Source organism: Mesoplodon bidens, assembly GCF_964165515.1.
Source record: "Mesoplodon bidens genome assembly, chromosome: X".
NCBI lineage: Eukaryota > Metazoa > Chordata > Mammalia > Artiodactyla > Ziphiidae > Mesoplodon > Mesoplodon bidens.
The window spans coordinates 125,329,504-125,337,529 of record NC_138163.1 but is presented as its reverse complement, the minus strand read 5'-3'; the positions used below and the strand labels follow the sequence as shown (position 1 = coordinate 125,337,529).

At 43.2% G+C, this 8,026-nt stretch overlaps 1 protein-coding gene across 3 annotated transcripts in view; it reads left to right on the top strand.

Annotated features, from left to right (window-relative positions):
• Positions 1-3,660: 3,660 nt before the first annotated feature.
• Positions 3,661-8,026, top strand: part of CDKL5 (cyclin dependent kinase like 5) — a 187,525-nt gene continuing 183,159 nt past the window's right edge. For 2 of the 3 annotated variants that reach the window (XM_081222836.1, XM_081222834.1), the window contains exon 1: positions 3,661-3,738. The gene's annotated coding sequence lies outside the window, so the exon portion shown is untranslated. The remainder of the gene's footprint in view (positions 3,739-8,026) is intronic. The other variant, XM_081222835.1, reaches the window with a different exon arrangement.

Sequence of the window (8,026 nt, the reverse complement as noted above, 5' to 3'; positions counted from 1 at the left end):
CAACAATAGGTAATCTTTATAAAGTCCTTACTATGGGCCAGGTACTCTGTGAAGCATTTCACAAATAGTCATTCACATAGACCTGTGAGGTGAGCAGTATTATCACTGTCATCATCCCCATTTTACAGGGGAGGAAACTGAGGCACGGAGAAGTTGAGCAATTTGCCCAAGGGCATCACTAGAGCTGGCATTTGATCACAGGCAATCTGGCTCCCAAGTCTATGGTTTTAGCCATTAAAGTTACACTGCCTTGCCAACCATTCACTTTCATATGGCATTCTATTCTGGTGTGGTTTTTCCCTCTTGGGTCTTTTGAGGCTGACATTTCTCTTCTTTCTACCCTGTTTGTGGTTAAACTTAGTGCATGGGAGACAGGAATAGAGGTTTTAATAGTTTAAAGTGAGCTACTGGACTTGCATTTCTAAAATGACATTTTCCCAAATGGTATGAACTTTAAACAAAAACATGTAAGGTCTGACATTCTGATTTAAGCTCTGAGCAGGGCCAGCGAACAACTAATGCTGACCTCTTCCTACACACACCACAAATTTACACATTGATTTGATTCTTAAGTTTTTCTCCTAGATCTTGATTGCATTATGAGATCTAGGCCCAGATGGGCATTTCATAAATGCTTTTTGACAATGATTAGAAGGCTTATTTAGTCTTCTAGACTTGTTCCGCATATACCCAGGATAAAAATGTCTTGCATCTTGATGACCACTTATTTATTATTGAGACCCATAATAAGTAGCACACATGGTCTCTGCAGCAGGAAGCTTCTGAGGCATCTAATAGAAACTCAAACCCAAATTGTCTTAAATGCAAGGAAAAGGCAGAATTTGTTCCATTAAACAAGTCAGTGGTGTCATCAAGAACCCGTTTTTTTCTTTCTTTCTATTTTTCAACTCTGCCTTACTTAGTGTATAGGCTTTGACCTAAGGCTGGTTTTTCCTCCTAGCTAGAAAATGGCTGCCAGTGGCACCTGGGATACTTGCTTCCTTGTTCATCCAGCAGGATAGACAGGGAAAACCTCTCTCTCAAACCATAGGTTGTTAAGTTCTTTCCTTTAGTCTAATTGGGCCACACATTGATTGACTAAGAGTAATAAGCACCCACCGCCCTGGAAACGTGGATACTAGAACACAGCTGTGGTTCTATTAAAAGGAAGAAGTAGCATATAGATGTTGGGGAGGCTCTGAAGCTGTTTCTTCACCTGGAAAAAGGTGACCTATCAGAGAATCTTGCAGAGAATCATGATGCTCAGAGATAATGTATGTAGGGTTGCTGGATTTAGCAAATAAAAATAGAGAATGCCCAGTTAAATTTCAATTTCAGATAAACAGCAAATAATTTTTAGTATGAGTATGTACACCTCTTTCTACAAACGTTACAGATTTACACATTGATTTGGTTTTTAAGCTTTTCTCCTAGATTATGAGGTCTGGGCCCAGAGGGGCATTTCAAAATTTTTTTTTTTCTTTTGACAGTGATTAGAAACCTTATTTAGCCCTCTACCCTTGTATCCAGGATAAAAATACATACTTATACTAAAAAATTATTCATTGTTTATCTGAAATTCAGATTTAACAGGCCTTCTGTATTTTATCTGGCAACTCTAAACGTATGCAAAGTTCTTGGCACATAGCAGGCATTCATTCAGTGGTAAGTATTAGTGTTGTTTCTATATAAGAAAAGAGCTCAGTTAAATGGCAGCGTGGTGCTTTTTAACTCTTACTAACATAGAAAATATATGCTTTTGATCAAAATTGCAATTAACTGAACTGGATGTTACTCTAAGAATCCCTTCACCACTACTCAAAATGAGATCAAAGCAAAGGTCCCTAAGTGGAGGGTCATATTTGCATACATGGGATGGCACATTATAAAGCATCTAATATTACCACTTAAAACTAAATTGAACTTGCATCACCGGAGAGTTAGTTATTGGTCTTTCCTTATCTTGTTCTAAATCTATACAGATAAACCATTCTTCATTTGATTCGAAGGTAATGCTGCTACAATTCCTGGGACAAAGGCACTAACATACAAGATTGAAAACGGAGTGATTGCCCCAGGAATTCTAGCTCCATGTGGGTGAAGCTTGAGGCCACAGCAACTGTTACTTTGCATCTGGAGGAGGCAGGAGACTCTGCAAAGCTCTCTGCTGTTGCCTCTGACTCCATTTTCCTTCACTGCTAATTCATCATTCCTACCTGTAAAATTTTCTAATATGCTTCCTGAGAAGCCAAAGAGAAAGCAGGTACCTTCATTTCGTCATCAAATATTCACCATATTATGAAAAGGAAAACCCTACTGACTTGGCACTGAATGGCCAAACCCAGCATATTGTTACATATTGTTACCAGATTCACAACAGGAATAGATTAAGTGGATTTTATCCAAGATATCTAATTCCCATTACAGTACAGTACTGCGTATTTCTAATTTGGTGGCTGCTATGATCTCATACACTGCTTATTTTCTGTGCTTTTCCTATAAACCAGAAAAAAGCGCTATTTTTTCCTGTTTGTTTTTTTAAGTGGAACTTATTATGCACATTACATAAATTAGTCTGCAATGTCTTTAAAAGTATTATTTTTCCTAGTTTTCAAAAAGTGGCATTGGAAATGTATCTCTTTCCATTTCATCACCTCTTCATCCTCGTTGGAAACTTGATCCATAGTAGGTATTAAGATCTTTACATTTCTACTGGTTGGGCGATGACTTCATTTCTTTCATGCCAGCTGGGGAATCTTGTGTGGCTGAGCATTGGACCGAAGCAGGGCTGTGGGTTGCTGCTGCTGCTTAACAGCCGTTTGCATGTATCCAGCTTCTGTGTAAGGAATCCTCAGGCTACTAGTTCTTTGCACCTAAATCACCCAAAGGATCGCAGGCTGATGGACGAGTGTATGTGTGAATGTGTGTATATGTGCGTGTGTGTGTGTGCGCACGGGCAGCTGCAACAGATGGGCATCAGCAGCAATGGATTTCGATATCATTTTTACCAACAACAGAGATAAACAGTCCTCCATCCTTTATTTCCAAGCAGTGCCTCGGCTTCCGCCCCAAATGTGCTCTACCCCTCTTCGCCGATCCCCCACCCCCGCCCGCACGTGTCCCTAGGGAGGAAGAGGTCAGGATAGCTGCGCTGCAGGCAGGATTCCCCCTTTTTTTCCGCTGTGACAGGCGGATTCCCGGGCTTCCTCGGCCCCCCACCCCCGCAGCCGCCCCTTTCCCAGTCACGATCTTCCCCCCCATCACCCCTCCCTTCGAAAGCTCAAGGCTCGGGCCCCGCCCCTCCCAGCCGCCCAGCCCAGGTTGCTAGGGCCTGGTGGGGCAACCAAACCTGGCGCGCGAGGAGGCATGGCGCGCGCGTACGCGCGCAGACAAGCTTATACAGGGAACCAGCTGTCTTCTGCTTCGGGGACCAGTGCACGAGCGGCGCGGGCTGGACGCGCGAGCCCGAGCCCGAGGACGAGCGCTCTCTCCTTATTGGTTCCTATCAGAAGTGGGCGGGGCGAAGGCGGGACCTGGCGGAGCCTGAGGAGCTTCCCCATTGGTCCAAACGGGAGGGTTGGGGCGGGGCAGTTAGCAATTTAGGCTGCGCGTTCGCCTGAGAGAGAGAGGGCGGGGTCGAAGGTTTCGATTAGTTGACGCCGCCGCTGGGGAAGGTAAAGTGGCGACGGCGGCCTCGGGAGCTGTGGGACCCTGGCTGGAGGTGGGGATCTCGGCGGGGTGAGTAGACGCGCCGCCACCCGCCCGCCAAGCCTACTTGTCCTAATTCGGCCCCGCGCCCACCCAGCTTCTCCTGAGAGAGGGGACCCACCCGGTCCCCCCGGGCAGACGTGAGACGGGGAGGTGGCGCGGGTCCCCCCAGAATGGGGCGACGCGGCGAGGGCACCCCAGTCTGGAGTGGCTTCTCCTCAGCGCCCCATTGCGCCGCTGGAGGGGCTTCCCCGGCGAGGAGCTGGGGATGTATTTTGGGGTGTAGAGAGACGGGAGGGTGTGAGGAGGGGCGGCGGGTCGAGGCCGCCCCGTGGGGCTCCCCTCAGCGGCGGGTCTGCTGCATCCCCGCCCCGCCGCCCCCGCGGCCCGAGCTCCCCAGGGCTTGCGGCGAGGGAAGCCCCTTCCCGCTGGCGCTGAGGAGGAGCCTGCGCGCCGGAGCCCCCCGCCCGAGTTCCGTGGGAGTCTGGGACCCGCCGGGGACTGCGAGCTGCGGCCCCGGCCCTGCTGACCTTGGTCGCCTGCGAGGGTGGGCGAGCGACCCTCCGCCTGCCCCGCGGTTCCTCCAGCTTCCCCGAACAAGTTTCAGGCGTCGTTATGAAGTTCAAGACTAGCATAGTGGGGAGAAGCAGAAATTGGCCCCTTCCCAGACCTTCGTACCCTTTGGACCCTCATAGAAATTAAATCCTGGGGTTTGGAACCATTTCCCAGAACGAACAGGTTCTGCTCGCATTGACACGTTCTGTGCCCACGTTGGGGGAAAAAATAACCTGAACATATTTCAGTGTAGAGGCAGATCTTCCTTGAGGGTTTTGTTTTTCGCTTCACTTGAGTGTTAAAGCACAGATGCCTGAAAAAGAAAAGCCTGACCTTAGTATCTCCACAGTGAGATTAGACGGATGCTGTGATATTTAAGTAGTTGCAGATCAGTGTTCTGTTAACACAATCTATTTTAATTGACTGAAATTTAAGCTGATTTTAGAAAGTATTGCAGACACGGAATAATTTCTTTCCGTGTATCTGAATTAGGTTTGTTTGGATGTAATGGTTTATGTAGTTAATGTAAAGGATTACACAAATTAATTTGTCCGGGAGCATTTGACCGAAACAGGAGACATAAATATGTATAGAATAGAATTATCGCTTTAGGTAACATCTGCTGGAACATTTCCAGGTTGTTCCTTTCTTGCTGTAGGGTTACAAAAGAAGGCATCTTTACCGAGACTATTCGGAATTATTTGTGAATGACATTTAGATGTAAATGTGTTTTAAATTTCTTTAAGTGTTTTAAAATATTTTATTCATAAAATGTGAAGAGTTGAAGGGGGGTAGTATAATCTTATATTTAACAACCCAGTTGCGGTCATTAATAATACATTTTTTAAAAAGGTGTGCCTCTACACTATTTTAGGTTTGAGCATTTTTGGCGTTGACACTGGAACAGGAGTAAGGAAGCCTGCAGCAGTATTACCAGTTTGACACCACCAGTGGGTGTTTCTGTTGACAAATGCAGAGAAGAGAACATTTGGGAAGGAAATCTTTTTTCTAAGGGTGGGGGGTGGGCGAGTGGGGGACGGAGCCAGAAGAGAGAAGCTGTAGAAGAACTAAAGCTGCCAGCACAGCGTATGCTGAGCATTTCACAAGTACAAGGAAACCTAATTAGGATAAAAACATTCAGTTTGGCTGTATTAAATAATAGAGCTCCAAAAGAGGCATGCTAAATAAAGTTAATCATTACAAATCATTAGTAGATAATCTACTATTTCAGAGGGGTTGGAGGGTCTTCAGTTGTCAAATTCCTTTGAATTGTCTTGCCTTTTAACCTAATCAATGCAAGGATTAATTTGATATATATGTATATATAGAAAACAGTTTAGTATTCTAATTTTGCTTATTTAGCAAGTTTTCTGAGCCTAATTTTTTTAAAAACAAAATTTGGTATATCAAAAAAATAATTAGAGGGACTTCCCTGGCGGTCCAGTGGGTAAGACTCTGTGCTCCCAATGCGGGGGGCCCGGGTTCGATCCCTGGTCAGGGAACTAGATCCCACATGCTGCAACGAAAGATCCCCTGAGCCACAACTAAGACCCGGCGCAGCCAAATAAATAAATATTAAAAAAAAATTAGAAATAAGCATTCTTTCTCCAGAGAGGATTCCTTTTTTTTTTTTCCTGCTCAGATTTATAATTTATTCATGATTTAGGGGCTTGTGGTAGGGATTTTTTACCCCTTTATCTCAGGTTTTTGATTTTCTACTTATGCAAGTTCCCTGGGCTAAATGTGCCATTATTTTCATTGTAATTTTCTTGGAGTCATTTAAATCAGAGTGTGGCATCGACAGTATTCCCTGGGGTTTTAAAAGAAAAGGCTCCCATTGAGGGAAATTGCAGGGCCATCTCGCATAGATGAATAATAGAAGGTTGACTGATTGCGAATCAGATGTATTCTGTTCCAAATGTGCTGCATGGAGTTAAGGCAGTCTCATTTAATAACAACCAGATTTTACTTGGTATTTCTGCTTTGAAGGTGCGGTATTGTTACAAAACGAAGTACAGAGGTGGAGACATTTCGTCAAGTATGCCTTCCCACCGCCGCCCGCACCCACCCCCCAGCCTTGCTTCACCACTGTGTCTAAGAATCTGTGAGAGAAGCTTTCAACAATAGTTGCATTGTTGGAAATGACAGTGGCTTCTGTTGCAGAAATTCAACCTTTCATTATGATTTATGTTTCAATTTAATTTATGGTAGAAAATTCCAGTATATCTGAGAATATGGCTGTGGAATTTGTAAGGAGGTGAGCAGAGAAAAGAAGCCTTCTTCAATGTGTCTGTTAAAAGTTCACCTTTTTTTCCCCCTTTTTATTTTGATAACTTTGGTGGTTATCTCCTTTATTTCTAATACATGTTAGAGGGTATGTTAACACAGTACTTCACTTTTGGCTGTTAGTGTGGGGATATGACTTTTTCATTAATAACTTGATGTCAAGTAATAACAGAAGGCATTTAAGAACAAACGAATCCACATACTTAGATCCAAAATGTGAGGGGAATCCTTTAGGTGACGCTTAATTTTGGTACAAGAATAGCAGAATCTGAAGTATTAAGTCACTTTTTAAGTAGAAAAGAGTTTACTCAGAATTTGATAATTTTAGTTTCTAAAGTTTTAATTTTTGGCAACATTGAATTTCTTGGTAGAGACAGAGATCGAACCTCAAAGGTTCTTTATCATCTGATGATGAAGTCAGTTGGGTCACATATTTCAACTTGAGAAAATAATGTAATTGAAAGACTATATTTAAACTTTCTGTTTGGGAGGGTTTTCCAGTTTACTTTCTATCTTAAATTCAACATTAGAACTCTTTTATTGGCGATGCATCACTTACTTCAGTGTTTGGATTTAAATTCTTGATAGTTTCTAGAATGTTTCCTTTATATAGAGCAGTGCTTGGAAGACTGGATTATTCAAAGATCTGGCCTCAATTCTCATTCAAGTTTGTACAGTTACTTCTTAATACTGTGTGATATGAACTTGGGTACAATTCTGTCAGTGGGAAATGAAAGCTGTGAGTGAGGACCTCCACCTAAAGAGCCTGATAACATTGAGACAATTCAGATTTGGGAATTAACAGAAAATTATTTATTAGGTTAAAAGGACTGAACCCATTCGCGTCTTTGGGATTGATTGTCATCATTTTGAATTAAGCTCTTAGAAACATTTGTGTTTGAGATAGTTCTAATTAGGGTCAAGTTTTGGGTGTGGTCACTTCTAATTAGGGTCAAGTTTTGGGTGTGGTCTCTTTTGGGCAGTTTTCTCTATAATAATTAAATTCTAATATTCTATTTATTGAGCCTTACTGAATACCAGGTTCTATGGCAAATAATTTATTTGCATGAATATATGTGTGTATGTGTGTTCTCACAACATTCCTATGAGGTAGATGTTTTTCTTATTTCCCGTATACACTTGACCAAATGGGCTGAGGGAGAGAAAATATTTTACCCAGATTACCTAGCTAGTCAGTAGCTGAGGCAAAACTTCCATTGAAACCGGTATGACTTGAACATGTGGTCTTCAAACCTATGCTTTCTGCTTCTCTTTAGAAATCTGATTTCCCAGACATGTTTTGAGCTCCTACTGTACCTCACTCCTGGGGTGGTTACTGGAGGTATAAATATGCCTCCTGGAGTTCATAGGCTACATTGGCAAGGCTGCCTGACCTTTAGTCACATGGGAGGCTGGACTCAGATCCATCAGCACTGATGGATAGGACAACAGCAAGTTCAGACTTTTCTAAGAGGGT